General features: G+C 39.7%; 1 pseudogene; it reads right to left on the minus strand.

Annotated features, from left to right (window-relative positions):
• Positions 1-1477: 1477 nt before the first annotated feature.
• Positions 1478-27845, minus strand: LOC129017526 (HEAT repeat-containing protein 6-like; annotated as a pseudogene).

A 27845-nucleotide genomic window follows, 5' to 3' on the forward strand; every position in this document is an offset into this window, starting at 1 on the left:
CAGAACATCACCACCTGGAATGGAGGCAAAGGAAAAGCTGCAGCCCAAGACATAACAGGGGAACCAACTCGGAGCTAAGCCTACCAGAAATGGCCTTAGTAGTGAAACATTTTTCCTCAAAGCAGCAGCTTTCTGTAAATGTTTTCATTGGTTCTTCTTCCACAGTGATGAAAGGACTTCAGAAAACAACTGCAGTGTTTAAGTCTCCCATTCAACTCCTGTTGATTAGGAGATTGCAGTCTGATAAAGTTACGCAGCAACAGTGATAATAATCAAGAGGAGGCTGAAGATGGTGATGACAGTAACAGCAACAGCAGCGGCAGCTAATGTTCTTCAGAGAGCTCATCCCATGCCAGGCATTGTTCTAAGTATTTTACACGTATCAACTCATTTTATTCCTTGGCACAAATAAATGGGGTCTGTAGCATTATCCTTACTTTTTCACACAAGGAAACTGAGGCACAGACAATACAACTTGCTAATCAGCAGCAGGGGTGAACTAGAATCCAGATCAGTTGACGCTCGGCTAGGGCTTTTTCAACTACTTTGCAGAGTCCGTGTGATAATAAAATGTAATACTCTGTGTAAGGTTTCTAGCGCAGGGCCTGGTACACCGTGGACACTCTTAAATTGGGCAGTAGGTTCTGTTATCAGCACTTTGAAGAACTACCTCACTTCACAGCCTCTAAAGTAGCCATGTCAACAGTTTCTTTTCCATGCTTTATACATATCCTGTGATTTCATGTTCATTTGTGAATCTCTGTGGTTTAGCTATGTTTTGGTTCTGTCCCATGGACCTAGTCCTGGGTTTTGCTGTGTATTTCAAGCACCAGTTCTGTCTTTCTCCTACTTCAGCTCCTGGAAACCCAGTCTGGGTCCTCCCTGCCCCACTCCAGAAGAATGTGGACAAAAAGTGGTTGTCAGTCTCCAGGATGGCACACAATTACACTCACCTACTAATATTTACACCTGTGTAGTCCCCTCCCATACTGAACAGGCTGACCTGTGTAACCAATAGGATGTTGTGGAAATGACAGCATGACACCTCCAAAGCTAGGTCATAAAAAGCACCACAGCTCTGTCTTGCTTTCTTTCCCTTGGATCACTTGCTGTGAAGGAAGCTGGCTGCCATGTCAAGAGGATACTCAAGCAGCCCTCTAGAGATGTCCTCCCGGGGAGGAAATGAGTTGAGGCCGTCTGCCAGCAGCCACACTAATTTGCTGGGTCTATGGGTGAGCCACCCTGGAAGAAGATCCTCCAACCCCATCAAGTCTTGCAACCTGTCAGTTGACTGCAACCCTGGGGGCATCTTGATCCCAACCTCGTGTGAGAACTAAGCCAGAATCACTCAGCCAAGCCACTCCTAATTCCTGACCCACAGAAACTGAGAAAATGAATGTACATTGCTTTAAGCTGCTAAATGTTTAATTTGTTACTCACTAATAGACAAGCAATACAGAAAACATGTCTTTTTTTTTTTCACAGATGAACAATACCTGAGTATGAACAGTTAAGAGGCTTGCCCAAAGTCATTTATCTAGCAAAGGGAGAAGTTTGAATTCAAACCTAGTTCTGTCTGATAACAAAGCTCAACTCATTTTCCCGCACATGTTATATGAAAGCTTTAGTGGCAGTTTAAGGCAGGGACGAGGGTTAGAGTCTTTAATTCACTGCAAGGATGACAGAAATTGTGAAGGGAAAAGAACAGGCAGAATGTGGAGGGCAGAGGGAGCAAAGACCACCAACACTGAGCTGATTTTGCTTTTAGCACTAAGTAGAAGCCTTTTTTGGTGTGATCACATGCCCTTCATCCATCTTTGGAACTGGCACAGTGTAGGGGTAGCAGAAACAACCTGAAATCACAGGAATTGAATAGAATCATGGTAGGGCTGGTGGGGGGTTGGGGGGACGCAGGTAACGGAATTACCTCCTATGTGTTAGCATCTTTACATGTCATTCAATTTTTCAACAGCCTTGTGACTGAAGGGTTATGGTTTATTATTCCTTTTTACAACTAGGAAACCATGCCTATAACCACATATCCATTAAGTGGCTGATATGGTTTGGATATGTGTCCCCTCCAAATCTCATGTTGACATGTGACCTCCAATGTTGGAGGTGGGCCTAGAGGAAGGTTTTTGGGTGATGCAGGCAGATCCCTACTGAATGGCTTGGTGCTATCCTTGTGGTAATAAGTGAGTTCTTACTCTGTTATTCACACAAGAGCTAATTGTTTAAAAGAGCCTGGCATCTCTCTCTTGTTTCCTCTCTCGCCATGTGACATGCCTACTCCCCCTTCGCCTTCCACCATGACTGAAAGCTTCTCAAGGCCTCACCAGAAGTAGATGCTGGCACCATGCTTCTTGTATAGCCTGCAGAACAGTGAGCCAGACAAACCTCTTTGAAAAATAAATTGTCCAGTCTGAAGTGTTTCTTTACAGCAGCAGAAAAGAGACTAATACAAAAAATTGGTGCCAAGGAATGGGGTGTTGTTATAAAGATACCTAAAAATGCGGAAGCAGCTTTGGAACTTGGTACTGGGCAGAGGATGTAAGAGTTTGGAAGGCTCAGAAGACAGGAAGACAAAGGAAAGTTTGGAACTTCTTAGAGACTGATTAAATGGCTGTGACCAAAATGCTGATAGAAATACAGAGAGTGAAAGCCAGGCTGAGGAGGTCTCAGATAGAAATAAAAAAGTATGGAGAACTGGAGGAAAGGTTGCCTTTGTTACACCTTAGCAAACAACTTGGCTGCGTTATGCCCATGTCCTAGGGATTTGCATAAGGTTGAACTTAAGAGTAATGACTTAGGGTATCTGGTGAAAGAAATTCTAAGCATCATTCAACAGGTGACGTGGCAGCTTCTCACAACCTATAGTCAGATGTAGGAGCAAAGGAATGACTTAAAGTTGGAACTTATCATTAAAAGGTTAGCAGAGCATAAAAATGTGGAAAATTTGCACCCTGCCCCTGTACTAGAGAAGGAATCCAAGCTCGGAGCAACTACTTGCTAGACAGATTAGCATGACTAAAAGGGACCCAGATGCTAATAGCCAAGACTATGAGAAAACAGCCTTGAGGGCATTCCAGAAATCTTTGAGGCAACCCCTCCCATCACACACCCAGAGGCCTAGGAGGAAAGCGGTTTTGGGGGCCAGGCCCAGGGCCCCACTGCCCTGCACAGCCTAGGGACACTGCTCCCAGCATCCCCAGCCATGGCTCAAAGGGCCCCAGATCCTGCCTGGTTTTCTGCTTAGCGGGTACAAGCTGTAAGCCTTAGTGGTTTCCATGTGGTGGTAAGCCTGCAGATGCACAGAATGCAAATGTGAAGAAGGCTTGGGAGCTTCTGCCTAGATTTCAGAGGATTCCCTAAGTCTGGGTGCCCATGCAGAAGCCTGCCACAGGGACAGAGCCCCCACTGAGAGACACTACTAGGGCAGTGCCAAAGAGAGACGTGGCGTTGGAGCCCCCACACACAGTCTCCACTGAGCACTGCCTAGTGGAACTCTGGGAATGGGACCCAGCCTACACCCAGCAAAGCCAGAAGGGCAAGGCTGCCAGAAGCCTTGGAGGCCCACCCCTTGCACCAGTGTGCACTGGATGCGGGACATGGAGTCAAGGACTATTTTGGAGCTTTAAGGTTTAATGTCTGTCCTGCTGGGTTTCAGATTTGTGTGGGGCTTGTTGCCCCTTTCTTTTGGCTGATTTCTCCGTGTTGGAATGGGACTGTTTACCCAATGCCTGTACCACCATTGTATCTTAAAAATCAATAACTTGTTTTTGATCTTACAGGCTCATACGTGGAAGGAAATTGCCTTGAGTCACAGCTGAGATTTCGGACTTTTGAGTTGATGCTGGAAAGAGTTAAGACTTTGGGAAACTATTGGGAATAGGTGACTGACTGTATTTTACAATGAGAGGAACATGAGATTTGTGGTGGCCAGAGGCAGAATGACATGGTTTGGATGTGTGCCTCCTCCAAACCTCATGCTGAAATGTGACCTCCATCACTGGAGGTGGGCCTAACAGGGAGTGTTTGGGTCGTGGGGGCAGATCCCTCTTGAATGGCTTGGTGCTGTCCTTGTGGTAATGAGTGAACTCTCACTCTATGAGCTCACATGAGAGCTGGTTATTTAAAAGAGCCTGGCATCTCCCTCTTGCTTACTCTCTTGCCATATGACATGCCTGCTCCCCCTTTGCCTTCCACCAGGATTAAAAGCTTCCTGACGCTTCCTCAGAGGTAGATGCTGGCACCATGCTTTTTGTACAGCCTGCAGAACTGTGAGCCAGATAAACCTCTTTTCTTGATAAATTGCCCAGCCTCAGGTATTCCTTTATAGCAACATAAAATGGACTAATACAATCATGTTCCCTAAATTTGATCCCACAGCTTTGGATATAAAATCCCTGGCCCTTTGTCTCTTGGGCAGGCTGAGTAACCAGACTAGATTTTATGCAAAAGAAATATTAGTTTTACGATTGCTGGTTATATGTTATACATAAGCCTACCACACACTAAATTGCAAATAAAGTGAAATGTAAAATAAAACCTATTTATACTAGTTTCATGTTTTCCTGGATTATAAAACATAATTTTTGACACTGGAAGAAACCATATCATCTACTCCACTTATCACTGAGCTTCAAAATAAAACTGCAACTGAAGCACTAATAAAAGAAAAGTATGAATTGACATTTATTTATCAAGAAGACTGGTACTCTCTGATCAGGTGCTGCAGTGGAATCCGGTTTATGCTGCTGTGTTAAGCCTGTGCCCAGTTCTTCCAGAAGCTGCCAAGAAAAAAGTATTACCAAAGCGGAGCATTAGAACTAATGAACGACTTCATTTTAGTCTGGAGATCACCTCAAATCAAGGGGAAACATAATTTGCAACTAATTTTCTTTCTTTTTTCAGTCACTCTTAACAGAGGCATTCTTTCAAGGACTGAAATCAACAGCTATATCTTATTAATTTATTACTGAATCAATTCATGGGGTTTACACATAAGAGCTGAAAACAGAAGAATGTATGTCTTCCTTACCTGAAATCTCTTTAAGAAATCTCAGAATTGAAAGACATGTGGCAGAAGAATATAAAGTGAAGAAAAGGAAGGATATAAAGTGAAGAGAAGGAAAAAGCATTGTGGTTTTGATGAAAATTACCTTTGCTCCATGAAGCTGAATGGATGGATCTGCTTCCCCCATGCACTTGCAAATCACCTCTCCAAGCTCCATCAAGTAGGCTTGAGTCATTGAAAAGTAGCTCCTTGCCAGAAGAGCCAATAGCTGCAAAGAGAGCATGGAATTAACCCTCTAAGACCTGACTGCAAGGCTGCAATATCCAGAAAAGTGTTATATTTCAGAAATCGCTTATAATGTAACAGGGGCTGAAATCTGTTGAATGAAATTAAGAAGCATAATCTTTATTTCATAACTAATATCAATTAACTGTATCATAGTTTTATGGTGCTTTAGTATATGATTGCTTTTCATTAATGTAATCTCATGTAAGTCTTGCAACTATTCTTTAAGGTAGGTATTAATTGAATTTTACAGCTAAAGAAACCAAGCCTGACAAGATTAAAGGACATGTTTCACGTGGCCCAGTTAATTAGCAGCAGACCCCAGGACCAGGCCTAGTCTCAGATCATCTTTGTAGAGAAAAAGTAAACTCTTTTATCTAGGATTGTTTTCTTCCTTTGAATGAACAATTATTTTGTTACTCTAAGCAGGTACAAGACCAAGGAGAAGCTTATAGAAAATTAAACATTTAAGTTGCAAAAATCAAAAATTAACTCTACAATTTCACTCAGAATTATTCTACAATCTATTACATCCACCTGTCATATAATACCTGAAGTGACTAAAATAATTTGCAATCAAAGAACAAAAAGGAATGAATCTGCTATTTTACAACCAAGGAACACCTCCCCAAAACAAAACAACAACAAAAATACACCACCCATACCTAAAATACAACTCCCATGAACTGACACATGGCTTGGTTTTACCTGCTCGCTCCTCACGGTCACTCTGAAGGAAGAATGGTTACTTCCATTTCAGAGATGAGGAAATGAAACCTCCTACCTGTAAGGCCTCCAGTTGCATAGGGGATGGTTCGTAGGTGCTTCCTACTGCAGAGCCAGCATCGCTACCTGAACAGGAATCCTCCTTGGGCAGTACGACAATGGAAATGCAGAGTGGAATGAGCCAGCAGGGCTCTGAAGACCCCTTAGGTGAGCTAACTGACGTTTCTCCCAGAGAGGTTCCTGCAGGGGCTTTCTTCCACCAATCAGGAGGGCTGAGGTGAGGGGTTGCTGAATTGCTATTACTGAGTCCAGAAGAACACGGCTGTTGCAGAAGTAGCTGGACTTCAGGTAAAGGTGTGTGGGTGGACCCTATAGCTCCCAAGAGTGTGAGACTTCACACAGGAACATTAACATCTGTCAAAGGAAGCAGTAAGAACTTATTATCATGGGAACAGCTACCGTAAATATGGTAGTTATCCCTGCAGGCAATTAAGAATTAGTAGTTCCTTGTGTAACCTGAATCTAATCAAACTTCTAAACCTCATTTCCAGTTTCAAAATACATGGGACAGGAGAGTAAGTTAACACCATAAAGAAACAATCTGACAAATTGAGAATGTGATTTATTTTGTCATCTTTGGTGACAGAGTTTAGAGTTCACATTCTATAAGACAATTGGGTTGGATTCTTTCCTAAGTCAGTTTGATATAAGAAAGATGGGTGGGGGTACCCTAGATTTAAAAAGACTACAGTGACATAATAACTAAATGCAATGCATGTACCTTGAATGAACCCCGGATTTTAACAAGAAATATTTTTAAAAAGCTAAAAGGTCTGTGTCTAGACTCATTTTTTTTTTGCATGTGATGTCCAGCTGTTCCAGCACCAACTGTTGGAAAGTATCTGCTCCTTTGTTGTAGATCAGTTGACTTTATTTATGTGGGTCTATTTCTGGGCTCTCTATTCTGTTCCATTGATCTGTTTCTCTCTTCCTTGGCCAATATCACATTGTCTTAATTACTGTAGGTTTACAGTAGATTTTGAAGTCAGGGAATGTCAGTCCTTCAGTTTTGTTCTTCTCTAAAAATACTGTGTTGGCTATTCTGGGTCTTTTGCATATCTATATACATTTCAGAATCAGTTCATTGATATCTGCAAAATAACTTGTTGGAATTTTGATTGAGACTGCACTGAATCTATAGATCAAGTTGGGAAGAGGTAACATCTTCACAATATTGAGCCTTCCTATCCATGAACTTGGAATCTCTGTTCCATTCATTTAGTTGTTTGATTTCATCAGAGTTTCACAGTTTTCTTCATATAGATCTTGTACATATTTTGTTAGGCTCATACCTAAGAATTTCGGGTTTTGAACATTTTAATGAAAAAAATTTACTTGAGGATAAAGTCAGATACTTGAAAGGAACCTTTGAGACATGGTGCACTCTCCTCAGCTGAAGATGCAGATAATGAAAAGTTGGTACAGTGGAATGAGCAGGGCTTGTTTTCAACTTATTTCTGCCATGAATGTGATGGGAAACCTTAGGGGAAGACTTAACTTTCTGGGTCCCTCTTTTACACATTAGTGTAAGTAGTGAACTGGACTTAGTTACACCTCATTATCTCATTTGAGCCTCATAAAAATCTTATGATGTAGTTATAATTCTTGCTGTTAGGAAGAAATTAGGGTTCAGAGAGGGCCACGGCCATGAGATGGCAGAAATGGGAGTGGGCCCCAGACTCTTGGATTGACTTCAGGTCCCATGCTCTTCCCACTATGTCACAGAAAACATCCACTGTTCCTTCCTTGTTACAATTCTGCCTGAAAAACTGAACTCATCAGAATGTGGTCTGATCTGAAAGCTTGCAAACAAAAGAAAGGCAAATCTACAAAAGGCAAGTGCTTATAGCACACATACATTATGTGTGGGAGGAAATAATAAGACTGCACTTAGTAAAGATTTGAAGTTCTGGGATTTTATCTGAACTTCATAGGAAATAACATTAAAGAAGTTAAATTTTGTATTCCAGTTTTTCTTTCCAAAAAGTAGGTAATATCTACCTGTCCATCTGTCTGTCTAACCATCCATCCATCCTTTACCTATGCATAAGGGATATAAACTAACATACTCCTGAGGGGGGCTGCTTGCACCTGGCTCAATCTTAATTCTAAAGGGATACTCTGGTCACTGCCCTGGGCATTAAACAGGCATTAAACTTTACAATTAATTCTCTAGCTCACTTCCACTGGGACTTGAGGGGTCAATTCTTGCAACAGCTTATACCCCTGAAAAGCTGAGAAGAATAAGCAGAGATCTCTTAAGAGTTATAAAAATGCTTTGAATATATACATATATCTATATCTATATATTTTTACTAATAGTCTGCATCTGACTGATATAAAGAAGCCATCAGTTTTAAGCCACTACAAACCTTTGTGGCGAATATAAGGCTTTATCTGGTTCCAGACTTTGGTCAGCAGGCTGTTTTAGATGATTATAAGGTGCATTTGATACTAAATTTGCAAGGCACTGTAAAACACAAAAAGTAGTTCATCAAAAGTCTTGATTAAACCACAGCATAGAAACAAATTTTGCAGCATTTAATTAAAAAAGAAAAGTTTTCACACAACTAAAAATTAGCCCTTTTAAAAAAAAAATAACACTTGTATTCTCATTGGTACAACTAAAGATAAAGAAGTATTTTTAGCAAATAATTTATTAGGACATACAGAGATTATATGTAAGATCAGTCAAGTAGGTACAGACTTCCAAATAGTGTATTTTTAATAAAACTATTACATAGTTACATTCTTAAGTCAAGTTACTTTTGGGCTATGTAAAACAGTATACAAAGTTAAAACAGAGAAGCCCCCTCTGGAACCCACAGTTGATACATTACCTTAATTATCTGAGTAAGGATCTGTGAGAATGACTCCAACCACCAAAGCTAACAAAAGACATCTGTGCAACTCTCTAATGCTGGAAGCGATCATTACGGAGAAGGGGATAAAAGCCCTCCTGTGTCACTGGTATCTTCAGCAACAGAAAGAAACTGCTTTGAGCCTTCCAAGATGGCAGATAAAACTTGCAGAGCAGAGGCACATGTCTGAAATTTCGGGATGATTCACACTGATTAGTTGAAAATTAGGAGTCAGATTCCCTTCTTCCTATACATATTTAATGTTCACAGTATTTACAATCATTTCAATTGGAAGAATAAAGGCAATGGGATTATCTGTTAGTTCCTAAAAACTAGGTCACTTGCATCCCACACCTAAAAAAAAATCTTTATTTTATTCTTATTTTAGAGACACAGTCTCGCTCTGTCACCTAGGCTGCGGTGCACTGCTGCAATCATAACTCACTGCAGCCTCAAACTCCTGGGCTCAAGCAATGCTCCCACGTCAGCCTCCCAAGTAGCTAGGATTACAGGTGTGTGCCACCACACCTGGCTAAAAAAAAATCTAGAAACCCATTGCTGTTAGGTTTTTTACAGTAAGAAATAAACCTAAGCTATACCACAGCACAAAAATCTGAAATCCTAAGCATGAGAATAAGGATTAGAGGCCTGGTTTATTCAAGCAGAATGCCAACTGAAAAGTTAGAACTAAACAGCCCATGGGGTAGAAAAAATACATGTGCCTAGAGTCTGTTTCCTATCAAAGTTCCTGAGAACATTATGCCTCATATTCCACTCTGAAGTATGTGTGTTCAATGTTAACTTAAATAGGACTTTAGGAACTTTGTGTACATACAACTTGGCAGACATCATTAGTGATCCAACTTTTAGAAACATTCTTAGGCACGGGAAATAACATTGCCTGCAGTGACAATATTTGACAATTCAAAAAAGGAATACCATTAAGTACAATCTTATGAATGGAAAGGACAAAAAGTACATCTTTGTCATGGACTGCTGTATTTGTCAGCAAAGGTGTCATTGGCACCAAGATTTTCTTTATAAGGTTGAAAGATTACTTTCAATTGGTACTCTGACAATTTTGTAGTATTAAAAATCAGAAAGGAAAAGAAAGCCCAACTTTACAAAAACAGGATATAGGTAATAAGCATAGGACTATTAATATGGAATAATATTGCACTCTCTTTGGCCAGCTCATCCAAAAATGACAATTAACATTTTCAGTCAAAAAATTTAAAAGCAGGGAATCAACATTACAATTCTAGAATCTAACCTAAATAGTTACTCAATGTGAAGCATATCTGAGTTTGGAGCAAAAAAGATTTTCCCAAAAGCCTTCAATTATATTATCTCCAAACAACCAGGTAATAAATCACCAGGCAGGCCTTTTATAGAGTGGAGTTGTAGAAATCTAGACTTACTGCTATGAAGAGAAATTTGAAGTACAGTAGCATCAGACTTCAGAATTAAGCATAATCCCCTAAGGTGGGAAATTGACAATGTATTAGGAAACCGTGTGTATATGTGTGAAAAAACGAGAGAGCGAGAGCATGAACACAAGTCAGCTGATCCAAAAAGGACTGAGACCAGGGGCTGGCAAACTTTTCTGTAAAGAGCCAGTGTCCACATTTTATATTTTAGACTTTGCAGGCCAGTTTCTGTCACAACCACCCAACTCTGTGATTGTAGCACAGACGCGTAAAGGAATAAATGTGGTTGCGTTCCAAAAAGACTTGATTTACGGACAATGAAATCTGAATTCCATACAATTTTCACATATCATGAGATACTATTGTTTTATTTTAAAACCATTTAAAAGTGTGAAACCGTTCTTAGCTCACAGGCCATACAAAAGCAGGTGTTGGGCCAGATTTGCCTTACAGGCCACAGTTGGCCAATCCCTACCAGAGGCTGGTCCAAACTCAACAAGATAGATCTTAATGCTAAACCTTCATTTCTTTAGAAGACAATTAAAAATCACAATTCCAACAGCTCACAAACTGAATGAAATTAAGAATCGAATGGAAAGAATTGAACTAATGTTCCAAAAGTCAAACATTTTAGCATAATTTTGGCATCTTCAGGGGAAAATCGTGACTATCACAGATGAAAACAAATGTCATTGAAATTGGTTATTTTTTTCCACTAAGTTATAAAATCTATATAAAAATTTGATACTATATCAAATTGTACTTCTCACAGTTCTGAGTTAATTTCCTTTAAACTCTGTTTAACATATCTTTGTTGTTATAATTGTTACTTAAGATACTGAACCTGGTACAAGTTTTGCTTCATTTGTTCTTGTATCAGTATTTAGTATCTTGTTTTCCAGTTCTAATCAGCACTTTCCACGGAAATTACTAATGTACAAGCAAATCGTACAGGTGGAGTCTCCAGAGAGCTCATCTTGTTAAGTTTCTATTGTCTGAATATTTAAAATGATGAATGAAAGGCTTTTCAGTCTTACAAAAGTCAGTGTGCTTGGTTTTACTAGTGTATAGTTTCATCTCCTTGGACATGAAGGCTTGTCTAAAGCTAATAAAACAGAAAAGTACTTCTCCTTTTTTGCTACTTAAGAACGTAGCAGAAATGTTTGCTGAGGTAGCTTAGTCAATCCTAATTTTTTTCTCTTTATGTGTGTTTGGTCTCAGAATATTTCTGGAAGGGTGACAAAGAAGTCCCTGCTGGGAGTGGGTACTACTGAAGTTTCCATGCAGGGCACATGACTGTTCACATGTTATTTTATTGGATCTCACTTCCAAAGTCAGTTGTCTTTTACATAACGGCATTTCAACACTGTGTCAGGGACTCTGGGTCGGGAGGTATCTAAGTGATATGGTTTAGCTGTGTCCCCACCCAAATCTCAACTTGAATCATATCTCCCAGAATTCTCCTGTGTTGTAGGAGGGACTCGTGAGAGGTAACTGAATCATCGGAGCTGGTCTTTCCCCTGCTATTCTCGTGATAGTCTCACGAGATCTGATGGGTTTACCAGGGGTTTCCACTTTTACTTCTTCCTCATTTTCTCTTGCTGCTGCCATGTAAAGAAGTGCCTTTTGCCTCCTGCCATGATTCTGAAGCCTCCCCAGCCATGTGGAGCTGTAAGTCCAATTAAACCTCTTTTTCTTCCCAGTCTCGGGTATGTCTTTATCAGAAGTGTGAATACAGATACACTAATTAAAGACTGCCTGTTCTTTGCTAATACACTAAGCAAAGATTGCCTGTTCTTTCCTGGCCATATGAGAGAAAATCTACCATTCCATAACAGTTAACAATTCCAACCTTTTCATTCTCTTTTCTAGTTATACCATCTATTATCTAGATTTTGATTTGTTTTCACTTTTTATAGTTATCTAAAAGAGCAATAAATCATCATCATGAAATTTGTAAATCAGGATAATTCTCAAGGTACCAAGACAAAGGTTTGCCCTGTAGTTTGTTTAAGACAAGTCTTGATGATATTCTCCATAATATGCCTTTATAACACCTAAGGAAATCATATACAAGAAATTCTTAAATTAGTCTTGTTATTTTTATTGATAATTTGCTCTGTCCCTTTTGGAAGCATATAAGATGTGCTCTCTGAAGCACATTTCCAACATGGAAACGTGATCATTTCCCAAGTATCACAGCACTGCCAAATCCTAATGGACATTTCTAAGTTTTCTTCTCCCCAATTAACCATTCTAGCATATTATGTTTCAATTTCCTAAAAAGTAGCCTCTGTTTATTGTTGGCATTCTGACTGGAAGAGTCTAATCACCTTTCCTTCCATCCATTTGTCTTTAGAAAATTTCTTAGTACACCAGTTAAAATTGTGCTTCCAGCTGAGTATGCCATGGGTCATATCAGACCTGCCATAAAGTCAAAACTAATCACTAAGCACTTCAATGACAAGATAAACTACAGTTGTCTTATTTAATCCTGGCTAAGAGGAACTCCAGCCATCTAACTCTATGCACAAGGAGCACCTGAGATGACCACTTGGCCTGGAGTCACAGCAGCTCTTTTAACCTGGTCAATCCAGAATGCTGTTCCATTCTAATTACATTATCTGTTATTTTTAATTTTAATGCACATAACTTTTTAGAAGTCTTTATTTTAAAAGCCCGTCCCACTGGGCTGGGTGCAGTGGCTCATACCTATAATCCCAGCCCTTTGGGAGGCCAAGGCAGGCACATCACCTGGGGTCAGGAATTGCAGACCAGCCTGACCAACATGGAGAAATCCCATCTTTACTAAAAATACAGAATTAGCTGGGCATGGTGGTGCATGCCTGTAGTCCCAGCTCCTTGGGAGGCTGAGACAGAATTGCTTGAACCCGGGAGGCAGAGGTTGTGGTGAGCTGAGATCTCACCATTGCACTTCAGCCTGGGCAACAAGAGCAAAACTCCATCTCAAAAAAACAAACAAAAAAAAAGAACAAACAAAAAAAAAGCCTGTCCCATGACATCACCTACCACAACAGTTTCTTCTAGCATATGTCTTGGTGCACAGTTAATTATACTATGGACAGACTGCAGAGGTATGCTCCAAGCTTTGTTGTAAACAATAATCACCACACTTATTTAAACCCTTCCAACCTAACACTTGATTAAAAGAATCTCTTAAGTACCATCATTTCACTTGCCATTACACTGAACTAATTTAATTTCTTTCATCTTTTAAAATCCACTTTAAGTAGGATGACTTTTTTTTTAATTTCTCTAGAATTTTCTTGTGGCTTTTTGTACTGGATCTATGACATCTCCAGAAGGAAGTTCTGTATCTTTTTTCCTCAGCACATCTCTTGCATTCACCAAAGTTAAACAGCAAGAAAAAGTCTAAAAGGTACCTAAATCAAGGAGATGGATAAGACCACTTTGCTATATGTGAAATTTCTCATGGCACTTTAAGTGAAATGTAAACATTTAAAAACCTATGAAGATATAAACATCATGAAAATTATTCCAATTCATTTTCATCAGCTATGACCTCATAACCTTTTTGTATTTATGTTCTAAACCCCCATGTCTCACATCCCCTTGGCTGGGCAGCTGTGATACAGGTGATTAAGCTGGGCTGCTTCTTGCTCCACAGCACCATCTCCTTGGCCACTGCTGGTAGCTCCCCTACCTAGCTGGAGGGTCTTCATATATATTTTTTCAATATTTTTAGTAGCTTTTATTTCAATTACTCTAATGGCTTCATTACTGATTTACTCGCCACCACTCATTTTTCCATTTTTCTCCCAGGTTCTCCTTCACTATCGATTTAGTTAATTTGTAAAATTTCTGCCAGTTTAATTTCCTAGGATAAGGAGTATTTGAAATACCCCACAAGTCATTTTTTTGTGTGTATATAAAATTGAGGCTAACTTATTTTTCTTTACCTTGTAAAAGCTTCTGATGGGTCATCCAGAAATTTTTTTATATCGTAAGTTACTCAAGGAGATGACTTATATGGAATTCCAATGTATTATGGTTACCACCCCTGACCCTTTAAGGAGTCATCTTAAAAATAGAAAAGGAACAATATGCTGCTGGCCTAATTAAAACTTCTCTCTTTGTGGGTAGTTGGTTACCTGAGGACACCCAGATGCCATTCAGCATGACTTTTTAATGTTCACTATTGTAAACAGCAGGCTATTTTCCTTATTTGGTTAAGTGGTTAAATTCTGGAGAGGAATTAACATATTCAAGCAGAGGCAAATATTTGATCAGCCATGAGATATCTTGCTATAGGTATCCATACCTGCCATTTTTTTCTTCTTTTTTAAAAATAAGTTTTTCTCATTAAAATATGTAAATATTTATTACACGATTTGAAAACTGGAAAAGTTGCAAGAAAAAAACATGTTTGGGATTCTACTGTATATATAATTCTACATCCTGTGTTTTCACAGAACATTTTGAGCATTTTTCAAAGCCTTATGCATCCTTCATAGCCTAATATGTACCAGGATATTCTACTGAGTTGTTTAAGCCATTTCTGATGTTTTCTTATTATAAATACCACAGCAATCAACATTTTCATAAAAGGAAGAGAAGCACAGCTGCTTCAGTGCAGTTCAAGGGAGACACCAAAGTTAGAATTCAGTGTGCTCAGGCTTCAAGCAAGCCCTGGGGCAGGAAGCAATCCTACATGATCAGCCTCAATGTATTCTTCACATAAGCCCACTTCCCATTTTCCTGTCTGTCCAGTGGATCTCAGGTCAGAACTTGGGTCAGTGTTACTAACAGCTGTATTCAGATCAGAAAGGATAAGGCAGAGAAAACAGTAAGGATCTGTAAATTTTTTCTTCCTATTATAAAGCTTCGAGTTTAAATTCTCTTACCTCTGGAGAAGGGTCTTTCAATGTAAGAGTCATCAAGGACACTGACTGTGGGCTGCCAAGTTCAGGCATATCAGGAATAAAGGCTGACCAGTAGCCATAAAGAACTTTTTTTTAAATCAATTTCATAGTAGAAAGAAAACAAACTAAGCCTCCTTGGTGAACTTTAGCTTGGTAAGACCTTTCATAACCAAGAGAAAAAAGGAAAAAGACTTAAAAAATCGTTTTTTTTTCAAAATGCAAACATGAAATGGTATTTATTTCCACCAATTCAAATGATACATTCAAAAATTAAACATTCTAAATAATCCCTAAAGATGTCAATGTGTTATTAAAAATTTCTTTCAAACTACAATCAAAACATGTTAAGACAATTTGTTTCTATAACAAGTTATTAAGGCTGACAATTAAAAAACACAACTGGAGAACAAAAGGACAACATATTGATATCAGGAAATGAGTGTTAGACAGGAAACACTGCTGAGTATCCATCCATCCATTCAATGAATATCTACTGAATGACCTATGTATGTGCCAGGCATCATGCTGAGGCTGCCAGACATAAACAAAGCACCAGCCTTGACAAGCTAGGCAGCAAGGGACAGTTAAGGAGATAACTATAATACATTATCAATAACACTAAGGCAGAAAAGGCTTCCCAGGGAACATGATTTCTGAGCCCATATCAAAGATGAGTAGTGGTTAGCAAGACAAAAAGGCAAAGAGGAATATTCTAAGGAGAGGAATGACATGTGCATTGGCTGATCAAGAGAGCAAGTCATGTTCTGAATAACACCATAGCCCCCAGAAATCAGGCTCTTCAAGTTAAATCACATGCAGCAGTCAAGTTAAGTTATAAACTTACATGCAACTTAGAATACAAGGTATAAAATGTAACAAAATACTACTACCTCATTTTACTCTGCATGCCTCCTTCAGCATCAGAATAGTCTGACTCACTACTGCTGACCCTTTTCCAACTGGAAGAATGGAAGGGTGAGGAGACTCCATCTTTTCCTGCAGCTCCACTTCCATCTAAAGGCAAACTCTGGACACCCAGGGAGGAGGGACACCAAGTGTTCCCTTCATGCAGATTCACTCTGCCTGTGCCAGTGACTGGGGCCACCTCTACTTCACCACTGGATTCCTTTTCCTCCTCCTCTCCTTGCTGGATTTTCTTTGGTTTTACTTTGGATTTTTTTCTTTTTATTCTGATTTTAGGAGCAAATGAAGACACATATAATAGCTACTTCAGAATGGCTTTTCACTGAATCGTTACTTCTTCATTTTAAAGTCATTAAATATGCCCCCAACATGTAGTTTAAAGAAAGAAGAAAAGAGAAAAGAAAAAAGTGGAACTTCTTTAATACCCTAAGCATCAGGCACGATGCTAAGTGCTTACTGTCTACTATAAGAAAGAAGGAATGAAATACACGAGACACAGTAAAATATGTGGTCTGGGTTTAAATTGTACCTCTGTGCCTTGGGGCAAATCATTTAGCCTCTCTTGAGCTTGAACTTGCTTATCTGTAAGTATGCGGCTAATACCGCCTACCTTGCATAGGTGTTGTGAAGGTATTCAGCCTTCTCAACTGGAATTTCTCAAGAGCATTAAAGCCTATAGAAAATGACTTGAGTGTCTATTTTATCAGTTCTTGGAGTAAGATACATAGCTAGTACCACTCCACATGCCTGCACAGAAGAGATAGTTGTCCATTACATACAATGCTCATTTCAGGGCTTTGGGTCTCTGTAGAAGTAGATACTAAGTAGAAACCAATTTCTTTCTTTCTTTCTCCCTGTTACTTTCTTTCTGATATACAAGTTGTCTGGAAACTGTGTCTTCCTCCACGTTCTCAAAGTCTGTGGCCTTGAGGCAGGAAGTTCCCATTACTTGTATCTTGAACTACTTATTGTGGCCCCCAGACCCATACTCTTTTATTTGCTACCACAGTGATTTTTCTAAGACACAAATCTGATCACATCATTCCCCTATATAAGATTCTTTGATGAATCTCTATTGCCTACGAGATAAAAACCCAAACTCCTCAGCCTCCTGCACAAGAATCTTATCATTCGGCCTCTGCTACACAACGGCTTCACTCTTTCTCTCCCCGCACTGAAACTCTAGTCCTACTAGTTAACAAATGGGCAATGTATACTCTCATTCTCTACATCTATGCACCTTTTGTTTTATCTGCATGAAACACTCATTCCTCCTTGTCTGTACTGCTACTCACTCTGAAATCTCTGTTTAGCTATACCTTTAAAAAGCCTCCTCTTCCTCCTGCATTTAGACTGGGTGCCCTCAATGTGTTCCCAGAATACTCTGTGAATATTCTAATGAGAGAAACAATAATATCGCATTGTAGTTGTTTATTTATCCATCTTTGCCCTCTCCATCAAAATCCTAAAAGCAGCCAGAGTCTATATACTTAGTGCTTAGCACAGCATCTGGAACACACCAGATGTTGGATAAATGCTGAGTGAGTGAATGAGTGACATAATTTCTAATAAGAAGCATTTTGATCAGGTATGACATTTCTGGAAGTGAGTCCTTGGCCACACATCTGTATGCTCCAGGTTCTCCAACCGAAGCATGAGGGAGATGGCAGCTATCTGGAAAGGCTGGGAAATCAGGTGAATGTAAGGTGTGGAGATGGTGCACTGACTGGTAGGTGGGCTTCTAACGGTCTAGAGAGGGGTTGGCAAATTATGGCCCAAAAGCCAAATCCAGCCCAGCACACAGCCTGCTTCTGCAAATAAAGTTTTAGTGAAACACAGTCATGCCCATTCATTTACATAGTGTCTATGGCTGCTTTTGCACTGTTAAAATAGAGTTGGTAGTTATGACAGACACCTGAAGTATTTACTAGCCTAGTAGAGAAAGTTTAGAGAACATTTGTTGACTCCTGGTCTTGAGCATCATGGGGATGAGAATGCTTGGTTTGAGGTATAAAGTGAATGCTCATTTTTATAGCTGTTACACTGACTACACCTCTAAGAAGTATAAGATGCTTTAACTGGTATTTTGAGCATCAGATGAGTTTAAATTTACTATGCTAACAATCCTAAACTGAAATAAAATTCAAGGTAGGCTTTTAGGGTAGTAGTGATGCAAATCATAGAAAACACACACAGCAATCTATTAAAAATAAGCCTCAACTTAAATCTAAATAAACATAAATGTACCAAAGTTGGTCAAGAAGCACTGGATTCTGATTGCTGCGGTTTGATAGGTGTTCACCCATCATACTGAGGAAGCGGAGTTGGGTATAACACCATGGGCATCTCTATGTTTAGTCCAGGGAGTCTGTGAAACATGAATTTCTATTAATGATGAATAAGGACACACACACACACACACACACACACACAAAACCATTAATCATAAACCATTAATCATAAAACACAACTATTTACCATGTCTGGATCAGAACACTCACAGATTAATGTTCAAAAGCCTACTAAGGAAATATAAATGAGACAGAAAATAGATACCTTGAAGGCATAGGGCTTAAAGAAGAGCTGAAGTTTATCTGGCCTCCAGCTGGATCTGGTTTGGTCAGATCAAATCAAGTCTGGTTTTAGTTTCCTTATTTATTTATAAAATTTATCGAATTACTTTATCTGTCTATAATTTTTTAAACCAATTTGTCATTTTTATTTACCTATCTCCACCTATAGCTACCTCTCTATTTGATGTGGGAGCAAGAGAATGCCACAAGGAAAGAATTACTTCTTACTTTGCTGGCTGAAGAAACTGGGTCCCTGGAGATGCTGGCCTGACTTTCCCACTGACTGGCATGCTTGGAAGCTGCCCACTGACACACGTCTTGGTTAGCCTGCCTACTACTTGGAGGAGAAAGCCAAGGAGAAGCACTGGCTCTTCTTCTAAGTACAAACAGGTACAACATAGTCTGTAATTAAATCTTCTACAGGTCATACCCCTCTACCTATTCCCTTCCCAAGACTCATAGATAATTTTAAAATTTTGATGCATTTATTAAATGGAGATTTATTATTTTCTGTTAATATTAAGTGTCTTTGAATATGAACATTTTTGTCTACTCTCTCAAAATATATGTAAAAACTTTTAATACTTCAAAGTTAGACTTAGAATAAGGATGTGAAGTGGTGCTTGTACCATGGGTTGAAACAGGAAAGACAATGATCATATGAAGACTTGCCTTACCTTTAGCACAGCTAAAAGTGCTCCAAGTTCATCAGTCTGTGTTAGTTTCATTTTCCCACCATTTAGAAATGATTGTATATCTTTTAATGCATTTTGCAATAACTAGGGGGAAAAGGGAGACCCAGTTAGAAGGCAGAATAAAATCTGGTTGTCCAGGAATCAATTTACTAGCACCACTTAGGATGGAAGAGGGACAGTCTCTAGATGATGAAAAAAACTTTTAGACACACACATACACACACAAAGCAGAGATGCAGATCCAAGGAGATGGGATAAACTACCATGAATTCTTTTCTAGAAGAAAAGAATAATGAAGTGGTCTTATTGTACATGTTTACAAACCACTATGTACAAATGGTGAGCAAGAAAAAAGACAGAAGATGTTTAGCAAGAAAAATGTGATAATGGATAAAAAAGATAGCACAGATCAGAATTACAGAAGCTCTGTAATATGGCAAACCCAGCCCTCTTAAAAGCAAGGCCATGTATGTGGGAACAGATGATAAATTATAAAAACTTGGTTTCTGGAGGGCAGTTCTGACCAAGATTGATTTCTTGACTCAGTAATCTCATTTCTAGAACTCTCTCCTTAAGAAACACTTCCTACATTGGGATGATGTGAACTGTAGCCTTGTTTGAAATAGTGGGAAAATTTTAAAAACTTCAATTTTGATGATTGTGATATGATTATAAAAGAAGCTAACCCTCTGCTAAATGTAAAACTCAACAACAATAACAGCAGGCCCTTTGAATGCTTTATTTCATATACTTCTCATAAGAACCCCACAGTGTGGTTATATCAGTCCCTTTTCAGGGAGGGACATGGAGGCTCCAAGAAGTTAATTTGTCCAAGGTCTCCCAGCCATAGCAGTTAGAAAGTATGAGGTATATTAACAGGAACTGAACAGATGCCCCAGAGATATTCAGTTTTAACAAAACAAGAAAGTTACAAAACAGCATGTTAAGTATGATCCCATTTAAAGTTGTAATTCTCATTTACATATAGAAAAAAATCTGAGGGCATGTAGCACAAATTGTCTTCAGTGGCTATATCTGAGCAGGAGACTAGAAGGAAGTTTATCTTAGATACAGAACATTTGAAATGTGTTACTCTAAATTTAAAAGATGTTAACAAACTGTCATTTGCATCATATTTTTAAAAAAGAAATAAAATACTGCAGATATATTTGGTGAAATCTCTCTTCACTTTCATCTTAAAGACAGTCACCAGCCTGCAACTATTGCTTTTATATTCAGAAGGAAAAAGAACAGTTTCCTCTAAAAACCTAGAATTGCAAAATATAACAAATAAAAAGCTTCTTATAATTTACACCAAAATGGTATGATTTTTGTCTTTTTAGGTTACAAACATTTCATATATGTGTATTTCTCTAGACAAAGCTAATAATGCAAATTAAACTCGTTAGTAACACTTTTCCAATCTGCTTCTAGACACATCTGCAACATTCACTATATCAATGATAGTCCACTTACCATGCAAAATGTGATATCATTCATATCAGATGATTTTGGAGATTGTAAAATAGTCAGGAAAGCTTGGAAACAGACATTTTGGTAGGGCTCCTCCAAATACGGCTGTCCTGGCACACTAAATGCATACAGAGAAAACAACTCAAACTCAGTCTCCTTTAAGATGAGGCTTGCAAAAGACTAATTAAAAATAGCAGTCATATAGACTACTGGAGTTGGAACATATCTTTGAATTCAACTATGCTATGGAAAATTATTATTTTGGTTAATTAGTTACTGCTGGGGGACAGGCACAGGGCTAGAATGAATATAGAAGAAGGGTGGTTTCCATATGGAAAGGTTACAAAAGTTTGTGGTAGAAAAAGTATGGAGAAAGAAAAATCTTGTTTTAGTTCTGCTGTTCAGTCCTAGGAGGGAAATAATCCAGACAGGTCCTGTCAAGCTAGAATCACACATCTGTGCCTGCCTTCCTACTCGCTGGACAGCGCTGTGCTCTGCAGAGATGAGTTCACATTTGTGCTGCTCATTGTCTGCTGCCTACTGTGAGAATCGAGGGTGAGCAGCTGGGGCTGTTTCCATCTTCTTCAAAGAAAAGAAATTGCCCTTTACAGATACATCTCACCAGCACTTAAATCTGCATGAATATATCCTTCTAAAAGCTTAATATGCTTAGACTTTATACCAATAGAAAACAAAATTTTGACATACTGCACATTAAGTCACTATTACCACATTTTAGGAATATGGTCTTAGTCTATTTTTTCCTTCTTCACAAGCAATATTAAAATTAACAAACAACCTAAGATGATTTTATTAGTAAAGTACACGGGAAATGCAAAGTTAGTTATTTGTCTAAGTTGGTTCTGGCTTCAGGCAGAGGGAACTACCTACAAACGGCCCAATAGAGGCACTATCTTATTACCATTGAGAAACTTGACTGGAGCCACATACCTGAGACGCAAGTTTGCCATACAATGTACTGTAGCTCTCCTGACTTCAGGATCAGACTGAGCCAAGTCACTCAACTTCATTAAAAGTCTGGTCTTGCCTAGCAGCTGTGGGAGGTACTAAGAAAAATAAGAGTCAATATAAGTCAAAGAAAAGCTTCTAGGAAAATATTACATTTTAGACAGATTTCTTCTTTCTCTCTCTTGTTTTTTTTTAACTAAATGGCAGTTAAGCACCAAAAGACTAGCTGTTAGATGAATGTCAGATGGATATGCAAAGATATGCCAAAAAGCATCAGTAACAATCATTACTCCCAGCCTGGGTAGCTGCTGATGCTCTTTAGTGTGGCCGCATGGCTGATGGGTAATGATAATATTAAGAATAATGCTTACTATTTACCGAGGGCCATGAACTTGACAAGTATTGTCTCACTTCATCCTCAGAGTAACTTTTTTTTTTTTTTTGAGATGGAGTCTTGCTCTTTTGCCCAGGCCTGACTGCAGTGGTGCTATCTCAGCTCCCTGCAAGCTCTGCCTCCCAGGTTCATGCCATTCTCCTGCCTCAGCCTCCCAAGTAGCTGGGACTACAGGCACCTGCCACCGCGCCTGGCTAATTTTTTGTATTTTTAGTAGAGACGGGGTTTCACCGTGTTAGCCAAGATGGTCTCGATCTCCCGACCTCATGATCCGCCCACCTCGGCCTCCCAAAGTGCTGGGATTACAGGTGTGAGCCACCGCACTCAGCCCAGAGTAACTATTTTATACACAAAGAAACATGGCCCAGAGTGGTTGAATAAGAATTGCTAGAGATTAGTGGCAAGATAGAAACCTGAACACAGTGTTGGCACCAGAGCCTGTGCTCCTGGCCTTTCAAAGGAAGGATAAAGCACTTTAAACTACCTTTTGACATTTTGAGCCATTGCAGTACACCAGAGCTGCCAGGGCTTGAAGAATTTCCGTGTGTGTCCAGGAACTACACTGATGAATAGCTGAAATAGTATATGCCAACAGGAAATCCAAGTGCTGTTCATCAACAATTACCTAACAGCACAGGAAAAGATATATTCTGATGCAACTTTTAAAAAATATTATTCTTTTATGGACATGTATGTGCACTTGAATCAAGCTGTATAAAAGAGTGTGTGTCTGTCATTTATGTGTCAAAAGGATCACTTCTAAAGGGCCTAAAAGTTTGATCAATGTAGGGACCTTTTCCCCGCCCCACACTCTTGCTCGCTTCTTCCTCTTTAGTAAAGTAGAACTTGATAAAGTCCTTGTAATTTTTCCTTGAACTAACCAGACATTGGCAGCTGTGAATACACAGATATGAGTATTTCAATGCACTGAAATTTAATTAAACTGCCTTCTACATAATAAACACTCAACGAATACACAGTGAACCAATATAACTGCTAAATACCTACTGCATCTCTAACATGACATGAGGAATACACCATGAAGAGAGGGCATATCTCTCCTGTCAAGGAGCTGATAAGGTTGTTGGGACAGACCAGGCTAATCCAAGTGTCAATTCATGGACAATTGAGACAAACTGTCACCAAGTGCTGGAAAGCTGGTAAGGTGCTATAGGTGCCACTGGTGATCCAGAACATCTCCAATTGCCAGTGTTACAAAGATGATACACCTAAGAACAGTAAACAGACAGAAGCTACCCCATGTTAGTTTCAAAGATTCTAAACTGAAAACAGCCTTACTCCATGCAGCAGACACTGTTGGTTACCTACTAGCATCCATTTCTTCCTTCCCTACTGGCAGAGTACTAATTTAATTGCATGTCCACCTCTCCCACATGAGACCTAAGGGTAAACACTAATTAGTTTAAGAGAGTGGGGCAACCTGGGGCAAGCTTAACCCCCAAGGAACATTTGGCAATGGCTGTATACATTTTTGACTGTCACAATTGGAGAGGTGCTACTGGAGTCTAGTGGGTAGCGGCCAAGGATGCTGCTAAACATTGCACGATGTGCAAGACAGCTCCTAAAACAATCATCTGAGCCAAAATATCAATAGTTCTGATGCAGGCTAATTGTGGCTGCACATTTTAAGCATCGAGGGAGCTTAAACCCTCCTCCAGGTGATTCTAATGTGTAGTGAATGTTGAAACTACCAGCTGGAGCCATTCTCCTGCTTAAAGACTAGTTTAGAGAGGTATTTACATGACCTAAGTCTCTCCAGCAAGATACTGAGGAGTCTGCTAGAGAGTTTATAGGACATGTTTCCTTACTCTTAAGTACAAGAGACACAACATAAAATAAAGTTATTTAGCTTCTGCTGAACATTAATCATTTCTTTGGCATGGGATGTCCAGAACTGGCACAGTCATCTTACGACTGTGAGAGATGCTAGCTGAGGATAACCCACATGCTAAGGATGGTGAAGGGAAAGATGAGCCTCTTATTATCAAGGAGCTACAGATGCCTCCCTTGGCACTTGGGACATGGAGTGATTCCTTTTTCTTTATTTTTTAAAAAATTGTTTAGTGACTCTGGGATGGTTTTTCTGTTGTTTGCAGCCAAAAGCATCCTAATTCACATAATGCTAGTTGATATGTTTTGTGCTCTTAAATATATTCACACACTCATGTGGTAACAGTCTTAAATAAATAACTGGAGTCTTTTTATCCTGCTGTCCCCTTGGCCCCAAGCTACTTCTTATATTTTAGAAGCATCAAAAGTAGACCACAAAAATGGTAGCTTCAGGAAAGGGGAAAAATATTGGTGGAAGAGAGGCAGGGGATTATTTCAATTTATTCTTAGATATATTTTGTTCAAGTGTATCTTTCATAAGAAATTATAAATTACCTGGGCGTGGTGGTGGGTGCCTGTAGTCCCAGCTACCTGGGAGGCTGAGGCAGGAAAATGGTGTGAACCCGGGAGGCAGAGCTTACAGTGAGCTGAGATCGTGCCACTGCACTACAGCCTGGGCAACGGTGTGAGACTCCATCTCAAAAAAAAAAAAAAAAAAAGGAAATTATAAGCTTGGGGGGCCTGAATGATATTGGTTTACTGAACCAAACAGAAAGGCATACAACTAATAGACAAACTTCTAGAATTCTACAGAATAATTTTTTTTGGATCAGAGTTATATTTGCTTTAAAAGCATTCTTATAGCATCTCCAACAACAGCCTATCATACCTACTACAGATGTAGTACTTCAAAGGTATCTACTTACTCTCAAAGTTCATGATATGAATTCTAGAGTTACCCACATGATTACCTGTAATCTGTTAAGTAAGTGGTGGATAAGCTGGGACACTTTGCTGACAAGATGATTCTGATTAAGAGGTACCAGTCAGTAACCCTGGACAAGAAGAGCGCTAACGTCCTACCAAAAAACAAAAAAAGGTAAAGAAGAGGTAAAATACTTATTAGTCAAGTGAGGATCCTCAAAACACAGCCAAATGGGAAAATAAAAGTAAATATTCACATTCAAAATGCGGAAAGAAAATGTGAGGCAGGAAGGAAAAAAATGAAGTGATAGCACAAAAATAGGATGTGCTAAAAAAGAAGGAAAAAGACAGGCACAGTGGCTCACACCTAATCCCAGTTCTTTGGGAGGTCAAAGCGGGAGGACTGCTTGAGCCCAGGAGTTCAAGGTCACAGCAAGCTATGATCTTGCTGCTGCACTCCAGTCTGGATGACAGATTTGAGACCTTGTCTCTTAAAAAAAAGAAAAGAGAAAAAAAAAAAAGGAAAACAATCAGTATGGTTTTGGTCAGGCTGAAGACTCTGTTCTCTACATATGTAGAGACAGTATAATTAAATAACCAAAGAAAGGCTTCTAGGGTATAAAAGCACAAACTGAAGTTAAAAATATCAAAAGGTAAGTGAACCAGATTTTCAATGCCATTGGGAAAAATCAGTCCTAACTCCTAACACTTCTACAGATTTTACGAATAATTAGTGAATTCTTAAAAAAAAAAAAAAAAAAAAAAAAAAGAAGGACCTATTTGCAAGTCCCACTCTTCATTCATCCATCGATGTTTATAGAATGACAAGGTTCTGAGCACCTACTATGTGCCATAGCGTGCTAGGTTTTTGGGCTCCAAAGGTCAAACATGTTCCTGAACCTCAAAGAGCTCACAAACTAGTGAGAGAGAAAGAAACACAACAAATAATTAAAATAAGGTGAATTAAGTGCTGAAAGAATAACATACAAACTCTGTCCAGGAACAGTAATTAGGGAGGCCTTGTGGAGGTGATTGTAAAGCAGAATCTGGAATGATTTGAAGGATGAGGAGAAATTTTCCAGATAGGGCATCAAAAAACACTGCAAGCAAAGTGGACAGAGTATGCAAAAACCTGGAGGTGTGAAACACCAGTAGGTGCCTGAAGAACAGCAAGTTTTAAATGACTGCACACAGGAACAAACGGGGGAGTAAAAGGAGAGAATGGAAAGGCACGAAGTTTTGTTGCAAAAGTATCAAATTATACAAATACAGCTAAAGTCCTCGACTACTGCCTTAATCTCAGTCTGCTTCCTAATGACATACACTATTATTCTGTTGTCAATTCTTTCAGACCTTTTACTTTGCACATATAAACACACATATTTTAAAATCCCTCCTCCAGCTTCATACTGATCTCATTCTGAATGAATTGTTCTGTAACTTGCTCCAACCATTTACCAATACGTATTGAAGACTTTTCCAAAGCACATTTTAAATTTTATGATCAATTATTTTTTTTCCTCCTAAAGAAAAGATCATTCTGGCAGCAGACGAATGACTGGCTTGGAGAAGAGCGAGACAGCAGGCAGGAGATCAGTCAGAGGAGACCAGCGGAACAGTCCAGGCATAAGTCGCCTTGCCTGAGGTCTAAGACACTCGCTATGGGAACAGACAGGAGGGGATGAACTGAGAAATATATATGAGACACATTCTGAAATATCTGAATTGGACAGGATCTGGGATGAAGGAGGGAAGAACCAGTGTTTGTGTCTTGTGTGACTTGGTGGGTGGTGCATGTGTGTTGGAAGGTGGGATGGGCTGGGGACGGGAATGTGTGTTTGGAGCTAATGAATTTCATCTTTAGGAACTGTCTAGTTTGAGATGCCTGTGTAAGCAGGCAACTTGCACCACTTCCCTCTTTCCTACATAGGGCCAGAAGGCCATGGTGTCAACAGTTGAGAGAATTCATTAATTTAAGGCCTGATGTGTGTAAGATTACTCAGAAAGACGGCAGAGGGGAAGAGCTAATGTGTAGGAACAGAAAACGTAGGGGCTTTGTGGCGGAGTTTTGTATAGTGTATTTTTATGAGCTTCAGTATTTTCATAAGCAAAAAAGACCTAATACTACCCAAGTTCTAAGATTCCCACGTGGTCCATGTACCATGTAGGCAATAAACAGTAGTAATGCATTTTGTCAACAAAGTGTTCTGGGTGCATAGAGAGTCAAGGAGGGTGCGGGCCAACGGAAAGGTGGTATCAGAGAGGAAACCTGACGCATTATCAGAGCAGGAGTCTCAAGTTGCATTTTGAATGACTCCAGCATGCCAAGCACTGCAGTGTCTTCAGAATGGAGAACTAAGAATGTGCCAAGGTAGGAGGGGGCACGCCAGCCTGAAACTAAATCATCAGGCGCGAGAGTGGGAAGAGCAGGGAAAGGAAGGCGGAGGCCACCAGCTGAGTTCACCGAGGGGTGATGCCGGGACCAGCAGGGACCCCACCGGCTCTCTCCCGAGCGGTGCGCCGACTACCTCCGGGGCCACGCCACTGCCTTCGCTGTAGTTCTCAGAGATGAGCCGATCGAAGAGCAGGTGGATCTCGGTGCGGGCCGAGCTGCTGTCATCTGGGCGCAGGGCGCAGGGCGCAGAGCCTGGCGGACAAGCGGCGAAACCCACTGCCTCACTCAGGGATTGATTCTCGCGGTGCCTCCCGCGGGTGCCCGGAAAGCAACCAGCAAGCAACTTGCACAGCAGCCATCTTTT

Source organism: Pongo pygmaeus, chromosome 19 (assembly GCF_028885625.2).
Source record: "Pongo pygmaeus isolate AG05252 chromosome 19, NHGRI_mPonPyg2-v2.0_pri, whole genome shotgun sequence".
Lineage (NCBI taxonomy): Eukaryota > Metazoa > Chordata > Mammalia > Primates > Hominidae > Pongo > Pongo pygmaeus.